The following is a 19,323-nucleotide window of genomic DNA, read 5'->3' as shown; positions in this document are numbered from 1 at the left end:
CTTCATTGGATGTTGATATTCACGTTATCCAGTCGTTGAGGAGTGTTGTTAGACGCCAACCTCGATTAGTAATTAAAATGATTGACCCTGGGTTAAGCAGAAGATTGTTGGAATTGTGTCCCAAAGCCAATCGAATCGGTAATGTTAATTATTACCGGCTTAACGTTGAACCTAGATGGTCACATACTTACGGTTTGATGACACTTAAGATAACTTTATATTATTGTATCAACGGCTAACATAGGAGATAAGTTTAATAAAAGGAGAAAAGTATTTTATAATATTTAAATAAGGATATAAAATAAAGAGTTATTTTATTCTTCCGCGTAAATACATGGTCTAGGGGAATTGGAAATGGTTACTTCATTCAATCAATTATTTCACCCCGTAAAGTTAGAGTGAGAAAAAAGGTTTTCTCAAGAGAAGTCTCATATCTCTCAGTCGTTTCAAAGGTTGGGAGGGTAGATCGTACCCAGTGTGGATACATTACAGACTCTGTACTTTCAGCGTTAATTGTTGATCCGTCTTAAATTCAAGTATGTGATTTAAACTCTTTGTTTACATCAATTTGAATGCAATAGGTCTTTAAAGGATCATATAATTATTATTTTAGCTGCGTATACCAATCCTTCGTAATGGAACTACTCGATATACATCAATTTTCTTTAAGTATCATTTATTTCCTTATGAGAAAGAATATCCTATAAAGAAGATTCTTAAATTTAATTCAACGTTTTCTCCAGTATTTCGTAGGGGGTATACTAGTGTACTTTTTGTTATTTTAATTGACCAGTGCATATCTGATGAAGGTTGATGATAAGAAATGCAAATTGACCATTATAATATGATTGACCACATATTCACATTTTGATGGAGTCTCATACAGTCATATTAATCCATCTATTTATCGGACAAAACTACAAAAACCTTTTTGTCAAAAGGGATTGGGGGATTAAGCACACATTCACACTTGACTTGTTCAATTCAATTGGCGGCTCAAAGTTACTTTTTATGGTGCCATTTGGCACATATCTTACCATGTCATTATCGTACCATTAACATGCAATGCACCCAATCTTTTGGAGCAAAGCATAACTACAACAACCTTGCCCCTTCTGTTTTAACTACTTCCGTCTATTTCATATGTCGGATCATTTATTTATTTTTGTTTTTGGTACAAAAATCAAGGAAAAAAATCATGTTATTAAATATTAATATATGAATGTCCATATTTTAGAATACGGATTTTAGAATAAATTAAGAATATATTATCTTATGAAAACTCCATCCCATTGTATTGTATATGTACCCTCCTTAATGGAATAAGAATACAATTTTGTCTCTCTTTCCTTCTCTCTAACTTTCTCTCTACAATTCTCTCCTCTTTATTTCACAACACGTTATCAGCACGACTCTTTACCAATTGAGCAAATAAATAAGGTTGTCCAACTTACGTTGTAAAGAAAACAGAAAAGGCCAAAATTGAAAGAAAATGGAACGTGGTGGACTGATGGCGCGTAAGGTATTAATTACTCGAGAAGAAGGTATGTTCGTAATTGTAAAGTTACCCCAACACTAAATTGCCTGTTAAGGTATGCAATTCTAAATTATTTTATACTTAATTTGGGTATTTAAGGGTGATTTTATTATTGTTAAATCACTAAGAAATTGTTAATGTTGACTTGTGACATTTGCCTTCTTTAAAATCTCAGTTTAACACCTATTAATAACAAAAGGTTGCTTATTACATAACCATATATGTAGATTACATGTATTTGATAATATATTCGACAATAATGTTTAATTATATTTAGTCAATTGTATTTATTGAAACGGTAGAGTTTGATCTCAATATTTGATTATTTATATTGTTTAATCACTCACTGAATCATGAAAAACATAGTAATTTAAGTATATTATTGGACCTGAAGTTTCACATATGTAATGAACAAGTTTTAGAAAAGGACATATCAACGAAATTTGGGCCTGAAGTTCCAAAGAATTTTTTTTATAACTATGAATAGATATGTCCATATTATGACTTTGCAAACTTCAAAGTTTTAAAGGTGTGTACTAATTTAAAACCATCTCATCAGTACAATATATTCCTAATGTATAAGTGTAAGTGGCCAGAAGTCCACGTATAAATGCTAGTGGCTAGAAGTCCACGTCTATGGTATATGAACCGTTGTTGAGTTTAAAGTGGTCTTTATGAAAGGCAAATGTATTTGCGAATTAATTCTTGTTCACCTGAAGTTGAATAGTATAATGAGATATGAAATTTGATCCATTCCTCGAAGTGAATGTGACATTTCATAAAGACTGTGTCTGTAGCAGAGATCGAGAATAAGGCGTTATGATAAGCCCAGTATTGCGGCCGTAATTGAGCATAATAATGTGACATTTGATGAGCCAAGTAAAATAGTCTTAATTGAGCTTAATGATGCGGCCTTATTGAGCCAAATTTGTTCATTGAAAGAAATGAAAATATCTCATGAAAGTGAAATATCTCATGAAAAGTCATGTGAGAGTATGAGACTCATATATGCAAGTGTTCGATATGAGAAAGGAAAAAGATAATATACGAATTGAAATTTTTATACACACACTATGACCTGAAGTTCATAGTGTTGGATCCTGGAACTATGCCCATAAGTCATAGTGTTTTGGTTGGTATGAACGACAGTGTTTATTTTAATTGGCATTTGATTATTTTCACATGTGTTTGGTGGAATTTTTACATTAGGTTATTAAGTCACAATTGCTCATAAAGGTACGTGCTATTATACGATTAATTGATTAGTGTATCAATTCTAAGACTTCTTTCTCGGATGATGTTAAAGGTATGAATAACTTAGTACCATATTTTAAAGTTGTTTTAATTTGGTTAATTGTCACTAGTTATTTTAGCATGTTATTTTGTCTGTTCATAATTTGTTTGTCATTACAGTGTTTGTTTATTGTTTATTAACCTAGCCAATATATACTTTTGTAATAAATGTCACTAAAGTCAATCCGTTCTTTTAACTAAGTGTAATGGGTCTTTAGTAATTTGGTAATTGTCTTTACGCAATTATAGCAAAAGAGATTAGTCAACTTGTCATGTAAATCATTTTCTCTGTGTATTAGCTACATTAGATCTTTGTTGTTTTAATGCTATAACTTTATAGCTTGTGTTTTGTTTGGTACGGACGTAAGCTGTATGAATTGTACGAGGTAAGATATACGGATTATTTGTTAATGACATGTAATTAGTATAAACTTGTCAACACTCTTTACATTGCAAATATAAAAAAAAAATTATTTGATACTGAAATATTGATATGTCTTGCCTACTTATACGAGACACATATTGTGTCCTATGTCACATCATTTATCTCACGGATAAAAAAATTAATTTGAGTTTATATGATATAAATATTGCTAACAAGAAGATTAGCATGTGGAATATCGGCAACTAAATTGTGGCGTGTGGTAAGTGAAATTATCGAGACACAGCCTATTCTTATGAAAGATTTCCATGGATTGTGGGCAACAAAAAAAGTTAACATTAAATGATTCAAATGTAACAGTAAAGGCCATCCGGGTTCCTATTATACCCGTTTTGATAAACTTGAAGTTTATTCTAAGGAAAATATAAGTGCTGAAACTCTCTCGTGTAAATTTATTAAAGGCAAGACATTACAAGAAGACTATATTTAATATTGGAGATCACAGTTTGATTATTATATGGAATCATTAGTCTCCGAATTGGGCATTGTGATTCAGCACACTTAAAATCCAACTGCATTATATGTTACTCATCAAAATATTTTGTTATTGTACAAAAAAAGCCCATATAAATTCTCATCGGTGATATGAGCAATTAAGGTCTAAGGTGGTTATAGTTTTTACCACCTTAGGGGGAGATTAATAATGAAAAGCTTGTAAAAGCAAGCAACTATGTTATATCCCCAACTGAACCTGATGTTTATCAGTTTGTTTTCAATATGAAATACATCGAGTAGAGGTTCACTGAATTAGAAATGATGGTATTCATTTGGTTATGAGGATGTTTTATAATGCCAGTTTGATCACCTTATCAAAATGTAATATATTACATTAAAATCTATGATTTAATTATAGACAAATTAACCCTATATGTGGTATAGCGAGCTATAAATTAGTCATAGAAAATATATGTAATTAAAATGAGATTTCTTGCTAAATTGAACAATAACCACACATAAAAGGTAGTGTGAAAGTCATATCGGTTAACATATTTCGTGTAATAAGAAAATGGCAAGAATTGGCAGTTGGTGCTCATCTAGAGTAAACAAATTGGATGTCCTGAAAGTGACATAGATATTTGAATGATAATAGATGACCTATATAAAGAAGGAATGGTACCAAATATATTCGGATATCGCTGATTCAGTATTGACAATCACGAGATGTTGAAACTATTTCGATATGATTAAGGAACCGATATGCATTTGCGCGCGGAATTTAATGGACTAGATAATGGGGATCTTATAAATAAGTCCAATTTTATTATCGACACATAATCAATGATTATGAATGAGCTCATGGACCTGAAGTCCATCCATTGACATGGAGTTAATCGAAATTATGAATATTGGTGAACAAAATGTACAGTTTGCATTATCGAGTAATTGTCATGTGCATTTAGAGATCATGTTCATCATTTGCATCTTAGTTTTAATATATATACATTATTGCATTGTTTTATTTTGTTGTTTAAAATTATTTACATATCATATGCATGCACATAATTAATTATATTGTCATACTTTGATAAATGTTAAAAAGGAGAAATATATTTTACAGCTTCTTATAACTGATCATCAAATGATGATGTTTGATTAATTGAGTTTTGGGAACTCATGATTATATATTTATATATGAACCTATATGACACAATTCAAAGGTTATCGTGATTATTTTCAAAATGGAAAATTCAAACTCTTGTAGAATTACTTGAAGAAAGTTATTATTGTCTCAATCTGAAATTATAGCATATGAGAATAATGATTTAAATGAACTTCATGCTAAACATGTGAAATTAGTTTATGGTCCAGAAGTACCATAACGATTGGAAAAAATGTAGTCAAAGTTTACAATCAGAATATCAATCCATACATATTTTGTTTAGCAAAGAAAATCGCTCAAAGGTATTGGATGATTTATTCAATAATTATCGAAATGATTCTCTTAAGACAAGGAATTACGGAATGATAGCTACAATCTTTTTCCCTTCGACTAGGTTTTTTGTCCTAATAGGTTTTTCTAGCAAAGTTTTTAACGAAGTAGCACTATACGCGTATTATTACGCTATAGTCATGATTGTCATTATTGTTGCGATAACAATTATTTTGGACATATAATGCTATGTCATATAATAATAAGGAGAAACTCCACCATAACTATGAAGGTATTATTTGAAATGAAGATGCAAGAGTTATTAAGAAATGATCATATCCAGATTGTGAGTTCCGATGAAGTATGATGATTGAAGTTATCAAGAATTTCTACTAATTGAAGATAGCAAGTTATTAACAAAGATGAATTATATTTCAACAATCGAGAAGTTATGTCAAATCATGGATCATTTCAAGATTTATCAAGTTATGTAGTCATCAGGGGGAGTAGACACGCGATGTACTCTTTTTCCTTATCCATGGTTTTGTCCCACTGGGTTTTCCTTGGAAAGGTCTTAACCAGGCAGCTATTATTATGCGTGTTTGAAGATCAGTGTACTCTTTTCCTTCACTAGCATTTTTCCCACGAGGTTTTTGTAGGAAGGTTTTTAACGAGGCATCTTCTTCCGTAATGGACATCCAAAGAGGAGTGTTATGAAATATTAATATATGGATGCCCATATCTTAGAATAACTTAAAAATATATTATCTTATGAAAACTCCATCCCATTAAATTGTATATATACCCTCCTTAATGGAATAAGAATAAAGTTTTGTCTCTCTTTCCTTCTCTATAACTTTCTCTCTACAATTCTCTCATCTTTATTTCACAACAAACCACAAATTATTTAATTATAAATGGACCTAATTGGGTGTGAAAGATCAAATTGTTCATCAAAAAATTTCCCAAAATATAATGATAAACAATCAACTGAAACACCCTAAAATAAAATATGTAATCCATCTTCCACAACTGTACTTCGTATCTATTTATAAAGCTTTCAAGTAGAGGCGTTTCTAACGTGAAATGCAGGTCGTTCATCTGCACTCCCTTTTCCCAAAAATAATTACAATTTTGTTTATCAAAGGAGAACATAAATTATGTAGTTGTAGTGGTTGTTAAGACTATTTCTTTGTTAGAGGTCATGAGTTCAAATTTAGAGCTGAGCAAAAAAATCCGATTATCCAAACCGATCTCATATTGGATCCTTATCTGATCCGAATTTTTGGATGTCCGATCCGAAAGTTAAGTTTGGATCCGTTATCCGAACCAAAATCAATGGTTTTGGTTTGGATATGGATATTAGAATTAAAAAATTTGGATATCCGATCCGAAACAATAATTTTCTAGTATAATTTCGTGAAAATACAATTTTATCTCATATAACAACTTAATTAATGTTTATAATATTGCAGAAATATGTAAGTGATACTTAAATTTTATGTTGAGAATATAGGAGTAAGAATAATAAAGAAAATCATCATGTAAGACGATGAAAATGATCGTGTTTCAAACTTAATTTTAAAGTAAATTTCAAAATATGGATATTCGCATCCGATCTAATTATTTTGGATATCCGAACATTGGATTTCCGAAATATTTGGTTTGGATATGGATATCCTACTTCAAGAATTTCAAATATGGATATTTGATCCGAACTACCACTTTAGATAAGTTATTCGATCTGTGCTCTGCCCTAGGTTCAATCCTTGTATTGAACAATTTTTATCCAATACCATATCATCATACATTTTGTCCGTCTACACAATTTTTTTTCATAAAACTCGATATTTTCATTGTTAGAAAATTTTATGCACACCCGTCTATCAAATCCTAAAATCGCTTCCTTTTCAGCCCTAGGTTGGACTGCCGTTGCGCTAGGCACCTTTGGAGGCGGATGACTGGTCTTGGGTGGATGACTGACTCTTGGTGGGAGTCCTAACATCGAAGTCCTTGGATAACTTGCTTATTCCCTAACATAGTGTATTCTGTAGTGAAACGATTAACAATGACAACCACTAATTCCCTTTGTGGGCGCCAAACTGTTTTGGTATTTTTTACCAATTTATGTGAATTAGGACTAAAGAGGTCTTATACGTTAATCAATTGCTCTATGATTAACAAGTGTCTACGTATGTATTTGTATGATTGTGATGCAAATATTAAAGAGCATAAATAAAGAGAGATTTGACACAAGAGATTTGGTGACACGGAAAACCCAATATGGGAAACGGCCGCGGGAAGGAGATGGTATCCTTCCAAATATTCTACTAACAAATTGTTAAAGTTAGGTCACGAGTACAATGAAGAAGACGGCTAATATTGCTAGTGTGTTTGCCATTAGGGTTGTTGTTCGTCTCTTGAAGGATCTTTCCTTTTGCCTTTTTTCGTCTTATATAAGGCTAAACCCTAGTAGGGTTTAGCCTGCTTGTTCTCCAAGGCAGTTGTCGGCTGTTTTGTGGGCTTTTATTCAGCTCGCCATATTTCGCTACCCGTGATCTGTGGACTGCTTGCTGTCTTCTATCACCAAATGAATAAGTATTTGCACCTTGGCCCATATGCACGAAATTGGGTCCAAACAACCACGCACCTTAACTAAAATACATACTCTATTGTTAATAGTGAAAATACAGATTTTGTATTCATGAATTTTTTTTTTGATAAGGTAAGAAAACTTAATTAATCATTTGGGGTAGGATCAACATATCTCATCATTTCAAATTAGTGAGCAAAGTTGAAGCCACCTGATTTCAAACCACCTCGAAAAAATTGGACATAAATATCCAATAAAAAATATAAAGTCAGCAACTTTAGTAATACTCCGTATTTAATAATTATATAATAATAATATTTTATTATATTTAGCGAGTTGGGCTTGAAACGGAATAATAATAATATAATAATACGATATATGTATGTAGATATGTATGCCATACTAGATACCGATATACATATAGCCTTCACCTTACCTTATCCACCCAACCCTATCCATTTGTAATCTACCAAAATCCACCATCAAATTAGAGAGAGGAAAGAAGAGAGAAAAAGAGAAGAAAAGGAAGATCGTCTTTTGCCCCCGTGAGCTAAACCGTCTTATACTAACCTTTATGTTATTTAATTCATACCTTTGACCTATCCCGACCTTGACCCGCCTTTGACCACCAATGGACGACCGTTGACCACCCAAAATAGGCCTTGGACCAAGTTGTAAAAATGGGTTTTAGGGCAGCATTTTACCCCCTTGAACCATGGCTGAGTTGGACCAGTGGTGGGGTGGTTTGGTCGAGGGCTTAGGGACGAGTCTGGTGGTGGCCAAGGGTGGCGGGTATGGTGGTTGTAGCTGGCGGGAATGGGGAGAGAAAGGAGGGATGTCGGGTTGTTTTTGAGTTGTTGTTGTTATCGTGTGTTGTTTGTTGATGTCGTTGCTGTTGTGGGCGGTGGCTACCGGCATGGTGGCCACCCTTAGATCCACCGTGGCCAGGCCGGCGCAATGGTGGTGGTGGCGGCAACGGTGGTGGAAGTTTGTGCATATGTGTTTGTGTGTGTAGTTGTTGCGGGTTGGGTTTGTTGGTGTCGGGTGTTGTTGGTCATGGTCGTGGGTGGCTGCTGCTGACCGTGGCCACCACGGCTAGTGGTGGCGGTCCACGGAGGTGGTGTAGTGGGAGCTTGGATGAGTTGAGTTTTTGGGTAGTGTATAAGACGGGTTTAGTTTAGTCGTATTTGTATAAATAGAATAGTATATTTATACGTATTTACATACGTATTATATTGGTATATATATATGTATTTGTATTATTATCCTATTTTAGGAAATGGGTTTTGTGAGATGGTTTTAAGAGACGGGCCTAGCTTGTGTGACAGATAGCTAATGCAGATTTGCTGTGAAGTAGGTTTATCCTACTCAGTTTTATTGTCGTATTTATTTACAAAATGAGTCTTTTATCATTCATTTGAATTTAGTGAGTCGGTAATTGGCATGTTATATGGTATATCGTATTTGTTGTGTTGTTTTGTATGTCAGAGGACATGGTGGTTTGACTGGTTACTTGTTTTGGAGACGTAAGACGGTTGGGAGACCGTCTTGCGCTTAAGTCGCCTCTTGGAGCTTCCCACTCCAAAAGGGATGTGCACATTAATGGCTTGAGTTACGGAGGGACTCGTGTTGCGGAGGCACGACGTCTGGCAGGGGATCCGATTGGTTTCTGAACCCGGTACGTCTGGGCGTGTCCCGGTACCTAATGTGATTGTTGGTATATCTTGGTGTGTCCCGGTACCAGTTTGGTTATCGGTATGTCTGGGCGTGTCCCGTTACCAGTCTGGTTGTCAGTATGTCTGGGCGTGTCCCGGTACCGTGGTGGTGGATGTTGATGGTGGTTCATTCATATCATGGTCATGTTGTATACTCACACACTCGAGTCGTGTCATACATTATTTATTTAATGAAACTGACGTTTGTGTGTCTGTGTCATTGTCACCTATCTCTTTTGGGGTAGCCTGTGTCGATCCATATGATATCCTTTGGTCATATGGGGAGCAGGTTAAGTTCAGGTTGTTTGGATAGTACGCAGGAGATGGGACGAGCTTGATGAATCACGAGACGAGTCTAGTTGGCTAGAAGAGTATAGATGTCATGAGTTGTACTTTATTCATTTGTTTACGTTTATGTAATTCATTAAACATTACATTTATCAAATGTTCTTTGATTGGAGTTTTGAAACACTACTTCGGGAAATCGAGATGGTAACGCTCCAATTAGCTTGGCCGGATAGTTGGGGTATTACAAAGTGGTATCAGAGCGACACTTTTGTAACCTAAACCAAATGAACCAAAAATGAATCTAGGAGAGTCTAAGTAAAATGAACCCGAGATGAGTATAATAGGAGATCGGTTTTGGATGAGTAGGCGCCCTCATTCCAAAGCTAGTGCCTATCATCTCAGTTGGTCACTACGTGGGTGGTTAGGAGTATGGGAACCATTATGTGAATCATAACATTAATGCATATGTGTTATAGTATTAAAGCATGTTTGCATGTGGCATGGAATATGATCATTGTTAAAGTGGCGTGAATACATGTGTTTTATGACTCGAAATAGGTTTATAGTATGATAGAATCGTTCATGGGAAATATGATAGCATGTGATGAATGGATAAGTAGACTCATGTGAGTAGTATATCGTAGATGTGATTGGTGTATGTTGATGTGAGGGACGGTAGTCCCAAGTCTTGACATATAGATATCGTATGCGTATTTGAGCTTGCTAGTGTCGTTGTTATAGCATGAATTGTGATGATTATTGGTAGAGTAGATATGATTTTTGGAGTAATATACCAAAGATAGTGAGTGTGAGACAAACCCAATCAAGTAGCGTAGTACTCGAGCGTGTTGACCTGTCACTCGGCCGAGTGGAAGAGTCACTCGACCGAGTGTACCTGTCACTCGATCGAGTGGGCTAATTTAAGAAAATGGAAAACTTCTAAAAGGTTTTCACTCGATCGAGTAATTAACCTGTCACTAGACCGAGTGGAGTTTCACTCAACCGAGTGCCCTAAGTACTCGGCCGAGTGGGCCTGTTTAGCTGAGAAATTCATGTAAAATTTACTTTTTCTACCTTATCTTTTCATTTCTATCTCGAACCTCGTAACTTAGACATCGATTTATCTTAAAATAATTCAAATTTTTCATATTTATTATTTGTTGTTTGAGTTACACTTTGCTACCCTGCTTCTCTTTATTTGTCTCCTCAAGTTTCGACCATGTAGTTGAGTCATCTTCTTCATTTTGCAATTTGAAATGGTATTATATATATATACACATGTTTATTCAAGTTTAATCAAATAACTGCATGATTTGTTCAATTTCATACTAATGGTTGATTTTCTACATCATTAGAGTGGCCAAAATTAGATTTTTACGATAATTTTTTTCCCACCATGGATGAGCTTAGAAACTTGTGCTTTTGAGTTGATAACCACATTTTCATGCTTTATGTTGGGTCATATTGAACAAGAAAGGCTTAACACTTGTTGTTGATGTCGGATTTTACCTTGTATGCGAAAATTTTAATTTATGTTGTAAAATAAAGAGAAGAGAGAATTGTAGAGAAGAGAAAAGAGAGACAGAACTGTACATTATTCCATTATGGAAGGGTATATGATCGGTCCGTTTCGTGTTCACAATTAAATAGATGTGGTCGTTGGGTCATGTCCGAATCAAAACACAATTTATAGCTTCACAAACAACTCTACAATTAGTAAAGAGGCAAGTAAAGGTCGGATCCCAAGGGACGGGAATTGAGATGAGATTTCTATTGAAACTAGTGGTGTCTTAGGGGTGTCACAATTTGGGTTAATGTAGAAGGTCACTAAACTAAATAGCAATGGAAATAAACAAACAAGATAAATTGAAAGGGTTGTAAACAATTGATAAAAAAGCACTAGGGTGTCATGGGGTCATAGGGGATTCATGGGAATTGATCATACAAACATGTTCTCAAATTATAAGCAAGCAATTATTGTTGTGATGGATTGAGTTGGGTTATATCTTACAATCCTAGGAAAGTTTGGGTCCCGGAGCCGAATCGATTAGATTGTACAACACCTACAAGTCAACTTAGTCTTCCCTACTCAACAACATGCATGGTCTAATGAGACTCGAGTTGGTTTATGTCTTACAAGTCTCATTGAAAAGATAGGAGATGGTAGTAAATGCAAGGATTCATAGGCTTAGCATTTCATCAAACATAACATGTGCATGAGTTGAGATCATAACAAGCAAGCAAATAAACCATGAAAGCATATTAATTTAAGCATGAATCATTCCCCATGTTGGTTTCCCCTAATCACCCATTAACCCTAGCTAAGAGACTACTCACTCATTATCATGTTGATCATGCTAGCAAGGTTGTCAATCATACCAACAAAAGGAAACATGATGAATAAATGAAAGTAATTAACAATAATTAAAGAGGGATTAAGAGAATTATACCTACTAATGATTCCAATAATAAAGCAAAGATAAAAGAAGTACTTGATGCTTGATTGAGAGGTTGTCAATATCCCAATAATAACCCAAATAATCTTCAATTACCCAAAATAAAGGATGAACAAAAGAGAGATTAAGGAAATAAAACTTGTATTAGAACTTGATTAATTGTTGATTACAATACTAAAGAAAGATTTGATTGTTATTAACTACTCTAATTATTGATAAGAAGAACATGGTCTTCTAATTAGACTAATGGGGTATTTATAGTGGAAATTAGGGGGATGCATTAGGGTTAACTAAGGGCTAAACTAGTAATTACACTTTTTAGATTGAGCAGGGAGGAGCCGGTATTTTTCGAAGGAAGGGCTTCTTTCTTTGTAGCTTGGAGAAGATGAAATTGCTGCATGTGAATCCGTGCGTTTTGGAGTCGGGACGGGCGGATTCTGGTGGTGGAACACGGGCGTCTTTGGAGGAATCCGGGCGGATTGTGGTGGCTGCTAACCCGAGCGTCTTTGGAGGAAAACGCACGGATTGTGCTTGTGGAGGACGGGCGGATTGGGGACAATCCGCACGGATTGTACCTCAGCAACATTTCTTCTTCTTTTCTTCCCTTTTCTTCATAAATTCCTTGGGGATTTCCTTGGGGACTCAAGGATCCTTTCTCAACATTGCTCATCTACGATAATATGTACAAAGGCCTTCTAATCTTGTCTCTCCTTGATGCTTGGTCATTGGATTCGATCAATTTAGTCTCGTTTTGCCATGAAAATGCAAGATTTGCACTCCTTTTCTACCGAGGGATCAAAATCTCAAAGAATATGCAAAACAAAGAACTAAAGACAATAAATGACCCTTATTTAAACTATCCTACTAATATAGACGATATGAGACAATTAGCGGGTCTCACTCCGCCCCTTCAACTCACAACAAGACAACCATGAGGTAGGATGCCTTCTTGCAAGGCAAGGTGGGTCTTGCCAAAATGGCGACACATCCAAACATTAAGCACACAAAATCAAATAATGGATGCATCTACAAAAGGAATAGCCACTTCCTCCTCAAGTGGCGGAGGCAACTAAAAGAGAGCAAATTTAAGAGCATGTAATCCTTCACAAATACTAGTTCAACAAATTACTAAGGCTAAGAGGATGGCACTAAATCACCTCCAAATGGTGTTAAACTAGACTACTTTCGTCCTCAATTTCCAAATGCTTTCGTCAAGAGCGATCGGATGGTGGTGGAATGATGATCCCTGTGATGCTAGTAGAATATGACATGACAAGTCTCGAATTCTCTACAAAAGTAAAGGTCATGGATCGTCCCAAGCTCGATAAAGTGGCTTGACAAAAAGGCTTTTTGGGAATGAAATGCTCAAATCTTTATACACAACGGGTGGATATGACTAGTATTCAAAATTTGACCTCATTTAATTTTCACATTTCAAAAATTTAAGATGGGGTTTGTCCCTTCCGGGCTAGTGTCCTTTGCTTTCGCCAATCGCTTATTAGGCAACCGGTTAACCTCTAGACAATAGCTTTTCGGGGTGATAGTCACTCTGTCTCTGGGTGGCCGAATTCACAACCGTGTGGGGGCCCAATTCAATGGATCCCGCTCCAAAGCACATCGAAGTGGTACGCCTCCATCAAAACAATTAAATTTCTCAACATTTCAACATTTCATAACATTTGAGGTTTCCTTGGCAATAAATTACTTCCACATGACAAAATTCTTTGAAATGAGCACTTCAAGCTTATTGATAGAAAATATTTTTGGGTTGCCTTACCACAAGGTCAATCAAGGTCACCTAGACAAGTTAACCAAGTCCACATCGCATCACGGGGTTGTATAGGTGACTCACATGCAAACCCTTGACTAGGCTTTGGGTCATGGGTCAAAAGACACTAGTATGACACTATCTAGGGTGTGTTACAACCATTCTAGTAGGCAAAGTCTTAAGTTGAAAAAGTATTTGTAATGGCTTAGTTGCTCTTCTCAAAGTTCTCAATTAGGCACTTTTCAAAATATTTTATCTAAATGCAACTACATGCAATGATGCAACTAATATATTCATCCTAATGCAAGTGATTCTATCAACTAATATGACATATAAACTAAATGCAAGCCCTAAATTCACATTGTTATACCGCATCAATCAAAATAAAGCCACATAGTCATTAACATAAAGAGGGAAAAGGAGATTGGAAAGATCATACCATGCGGTCTTCATGATCCTCATGTCTCGGATGTGGCGTAGTCAATCAATGTGAACAAGGATAGGACAAACACAATATATACAATATAACTACACTACAAAAGGAAATAAACATGTTTTTGGGTTTTTCAATTTTCAAATTTTTATGGTTTTTCGAAATTTTTCAATTTTTTTGGATTTTTGAATAAAAGTTAAGTTAGAATTCCCCATCCCCACACTAATATGGGCATTGTCCTCAATGGCCAAAATGATGGGAAATTATGCAAACATGATGCATGATTTCTACACTAAATGCAATCTACACTAGTCTACACTACATGATGCATGGTTTTTGTTTATGACGGAGAGGACACTCAATTGGTCCGGTGGACACTCAATCGTCAAATCTTTGAAGGCAAAGTGAAAGAACTAGCCTCACTAGTGAGCCATCCATACTTGGTGTCAAGAGGGTTATATGCAACCCACTTGTACTTGTGTATCATAGTATGCAAATCAACGAGATGACCACCTTCTTTCGCCTCATACTTGTTATCTTTGTTGAAGTTAGATCAAAGTATTTAGTTAGGATAGTAACTAGGCCTCAATTCACAATAACGGTAGTGCCTTTCTTCCCACAATCAATGTTGAGCCATCTATCCACCAATAGCCTTAGAAAGTTGAAAGGCTTGGTGTGTACTCTTCCAATGTTCAATGCCGACTCAAGAAGAACAAAATCGAGTTTGGTGAAATGGTTGGTGTCTTTTCTTGCATTGATGGTGCTCCCTACGACCTTGTGCCATACTCTTATGCCCGGATGGTGGACTAAAAGAGCACGACTCGCATGAAAGTCTTCAAATTTCCTTCCGGAAATCGCCTCCCAAAGATGGTCGGGGTCATATTTGCCAACATTCTTAAAATAACTCGGTTCATCACTAAGACCCAAAGCTTCACCTAATTCCTTAAAGGAGATGCGCCTACTAACATTAGCTAGACGAAACTCGAGGTTCTCTATAGTCTCAACCTTGTTAACTTTCAAAGAACTAAAAAATTCTAAGGTAAGGGAGGGGTATGTCAATTCTTTTGATTCAAACAATTTCTTCAACCCCATGGCTTTGAAAAAGGCTCCAGTTTGCTCAAGGACACCCAATTTTTCTAAGGTATCTTCACATATAAACTTGGTGGGTTGAAATGATTTTCTAGCAAACTTAGCAAAAGTGTCCCTATGGGTTTTGGAAATGAAAGTTACCTCCGGATAGTTTGCAAGTTGATCAATTTCCAGAGTAGTAGATGTTGTAGCACCCATGGGAGGTTGTTGTTGTTGTTGCACTTCCAAGTTTGGGTTTGCTACCACCATAGCCAATGCTTTCTTTGCTTGAAGAGTCTTTTCCCTTAATGAAAGTGTCTTTGCCTTTGGTGCCTTTGCCTTTGTTGCCTTTGTTGCTCCCTTAGTCCTTACCATTGATGAATTAACCAAGAAAGAGTGAAAAATCTTCAATTTCTAGTGCACCCAAATCGATTTAAAGATGAAAGGCGTCGCCTTTATGAATTCAAAAATCGACTCAAAGGTTGAATATTTTGTGCTTGGTTTTGATTTTTATTGAAAAAGGAGTGATTGATTTGTTATTAAAAGGATGTTTTGATTTGATTTTGGTGAATGTAGTTGAGGAATTTTGTTTTTGTGATGGAGAGGATGAGGGTTTTGAGGGTTTTGAGTAGTGTTATGAATGAAGGAATGAAGAAATGAATGTGGGAGGGGTTTTATAAAGCCCGAAAAAATTTGAACTGCAGGGGCAATCCGTGCGGTTTCTGCTCGGGACGGACGGATTCTGCCTTTTCTGGGCTGGGAAAAACTCGCCTAAAGACGGGCGTCTTTAAGGGAAGACGCTCGGATTCGCAGACACGGGATGGGCGGATTATACAGAAGACGGGCGGATTCCTTTACAGGGATTTTCCTTGTTTTCCTCAGCCAAGAAGACGAGCGTCTTCCTTTCAAGACGGGCGGCTTTTTGAAGACGGGCGGATTAGGATGTAGGACGCCCGGATTCGCTGACAGTCAAAAAAATTTCAAAAGTTCAGCTCAGAGGGACGTGCGTCTTCTACCCAACACGCTCGGATTGTCTGAAGACGGGCGGATTCTCCTGAATCCGCTCGGATTCGACCCCTTTGTACCCGGATTCAGTTCCATTCGTGTACAACACATATCCCTTGTGATTCTTCCATTCTTCTTCATATCTTGTGTTCTTCATTGTGGGGGCACTACTAAGGCATGGATAGCCTAGGCAATTGTCATCCCCACACTAAGCTAAAGCACTACACATTAATTGAAATTATTAATCCCTCCCTCACTTCTCTCAAACATGATAATTATCTTGATCAAAGTATATAAAAATCCAAAGATGAAAAAAAAAATGCAATACAAGAATTGAAATGCAAGTTAGGGAGTTAGAAATATTTACAAATGGTGGTTTAGGGAGGACTCCACCAAACTCTCATTCTTGATGAGATGTCAAGGGGGCATGTTCAATGTGTTGTTGATGTTGCTCAACACCTTGAAAAAGTAATCAAAAGCTTGTTCATTATCATGGTAGAGGTCTTCAATAGACCGTGGCCCTTGTTGTCGATCTTGATCGATGGCATTACCAATGTAGGGATTAAAAATCCCTTCAAATTCGTCGTCCCAAAGACCACAAACTTCATTAAGTTGATCATTGAAAATCTCTTGATTTGATGGTGAAAACTTTCCCATTTCCTTTCCTTGGCCAATGAGGCCATCTTCTTCATTGCTTGTCTTTGATGAGCATTGCAAGCTCTCTTTGTCACAATTCACTTGCTCTTTGAATGGAGCATCTTCAATTTTCTTCTTCCATTGGAGTTCCGACTTATTCCTTTCATCCTTCCGACTATAATGATCGATCATAAAACACGGTTCATGTAAACGAGGAGCTCTCATAGTCTTGTCAAGATTAAAAATTATACTCTCATCTCCCACTTCTAGAGTGAGCTCACCATGTTTTACATCAATCACCGCACCCGCGGTGTGTAAGAAGGGTCTTCCAAGAATGATTGGAATGTTGGAGTCTTCCTCCATATCAACAATGACAAAGTCCACCGGGATGAAAAACTTCCCAATTCGCACGGGGACATCTTCCCATATCCCTAATGGTGTCTTCGTCGATCTATCGGCCATTTGGAGTGTGATATTGGTACAGTTAAGCTCTCCCATCCCCAACCTTTTACTTACCGAGTACGGCATAACACTCACACTACCCCCTAGATCACATAAGGCTTTGTTGATCGTGGTGTCGCCAATGGTACACGGTATTGAGAAGCTTCCCGGATCCTTTAGTTTTGGAGGTGAACTCCCTTGAAGTATTGCACTACTCACCTTAGTGAAGGCGATAGTCTCAAGTTTCCGGATCGACTTCTTCTTTGTGAGGATGTCTTTCATGTATTTCGCATAGGCCGGTACATTATTGATTAATTTCGTGAAAGTAATTGAGACTTCCAAATTCTTCACAATTTCCATAAACTTTCCAAGTTGGTAATCAAATTTGGGCTTGGCTTGACGACTTGGAAAAGGAAGTCTAATCACAATGGGCTCCTTCTCCTTGACCTTGTCTTCATTTTTCTTTGAAATTTCTTCTTTTGATGATTCTCCATCTTTGGAGTTTTGCACAATTTCTTCCTTATCACTAGCTTCCACAACTTCATCCTCAACTTGCTTCTTCGGTGCTTCATTTCTTGTACCACTTCTCAAGTGAATGGCACTAACCGTTTTATGTCTTGGGGGATTACTTTGAGGTGGTAATTGCCCCTTTTGTCTTTGTGAGCTTGAAGATGCTAGTTGAGTCAATTATGTTTCCAACATCTTGGTGTGAGCTAGAATGTTGTTAATGGTGGTTTCCTTTGCTTGACTATCTTTTTGCATTTGGGTGAAAAACTCTTGTTGATTCTTTTGCATTTGGAGGACCGCTTTTTGAACATCAAAACCTTGGTCATTTTGGTGATTGTATGGATTTTGATTTTGGTAACCTTGGTTTTGGTTGTAAAAGGGTCTTTGATTTTGGTTTCTCATGGGAGGTGGAGTGTAAGTTGTTTGAGGATTTTGAACATTTTGGCTTTTGTATGAGAGATTTGGATGAAACTTGGTGTTTTCATTGTAATAATTGGAATAAGCGGTACCACTCTTGTATTCTTGGAAAGCATTTACTTGTTCATTTGTTCCCCTACATTCACTTTGGTCATGTCCCAAAGTTCCACAATTCTCACATATCCCACTTGGGATTGATGAGGATGCCGTCATGGCATTAACATGATGCTTTGGTGATTTTGAGGCTTCTTCAAGTTTAGCCATAGATTGTTCAAACTTCAAATCGATTGTGTCAATGTGAGCACTAAGTTGAGCACCCAATTGAGTAACGGAGTCCACTTCATGCCTTCCTCATCTAGTAGCCTTGCGAGGTCTACTATATTGTGAGTTATGGACCGCCATTTCCTCAATCTTGTTCCATGTTTGATTGTCATCAACTTCGGTGAACATTCCATTTAATCCCATGTTGAGAATGTTCCTTGAATCTTCATATAAACCGTTCCAAAATTGTTGTACCAAGAACCATTCGCTAAGTCCATGGTGAGGACATGAGCGACAAATTCCCTTAAACCGCTCCCAAGCTTCATACAAAGATTCTTCATCCCTTTGCTTAAAACCCGTAATTTGAGCTCTTAGCATGTTAGTCTTTTCCGGTGGGTAGAACTTTTTCTAGAAAGCTAGAGCCAACTTCTTCCAAGAATCTATTCCGAGAGTGGCCTTATCAAGGCCCTTCAACCATTGTTTCGCGGTGCCGATTAGAGAAAAAGGAAATAAGACCCATCGAATTTGGTCTTGAGTCACACCGGTTTGAGAAATCGCATCACAATAGTCACAAAAGGTTTCCATATGAGAAT

At 36.5% G+C, this 19,323-nt stretch overlaps 1 non-coding gene across 1 annotated transcript; it reads left to right on the top strand.

Moving 5' to 3' along the window:
• Nucleotides 1–19,001: 19,001 nt before the first annotated feature.
• LOC141626108 (small nucleolar RNA R71) lies at nucleotides 19,002–19,108 on the top strand. Its single transcript, XR_012535832.1, has one exon. It is a non-coding gene; the product is annotated as a small nucleolar RNA R71 (small nucleolar RNA).
• The last annotated feature ends 215 nt before the right edge of the window (nucleotides 19,109–19,323 follow it).

This window comes from Silene latifolia, chromosome X (assembly GCF_048544455.1).
Source record: "Silene latifolia isolate original U9 population chromosome X, ASM4854445v1, whole genome shotgun sequence".
Lineage (NCBI taxonomy): Eukaryota > Viridiplantae > Streptophyta > Magnoliopsida > Caryophyllales > Caryophyllaceae > Silene > Silene latifolia.
This window is presented reverse-complemented; position numbering and strand designations above follow the sequence as displayed.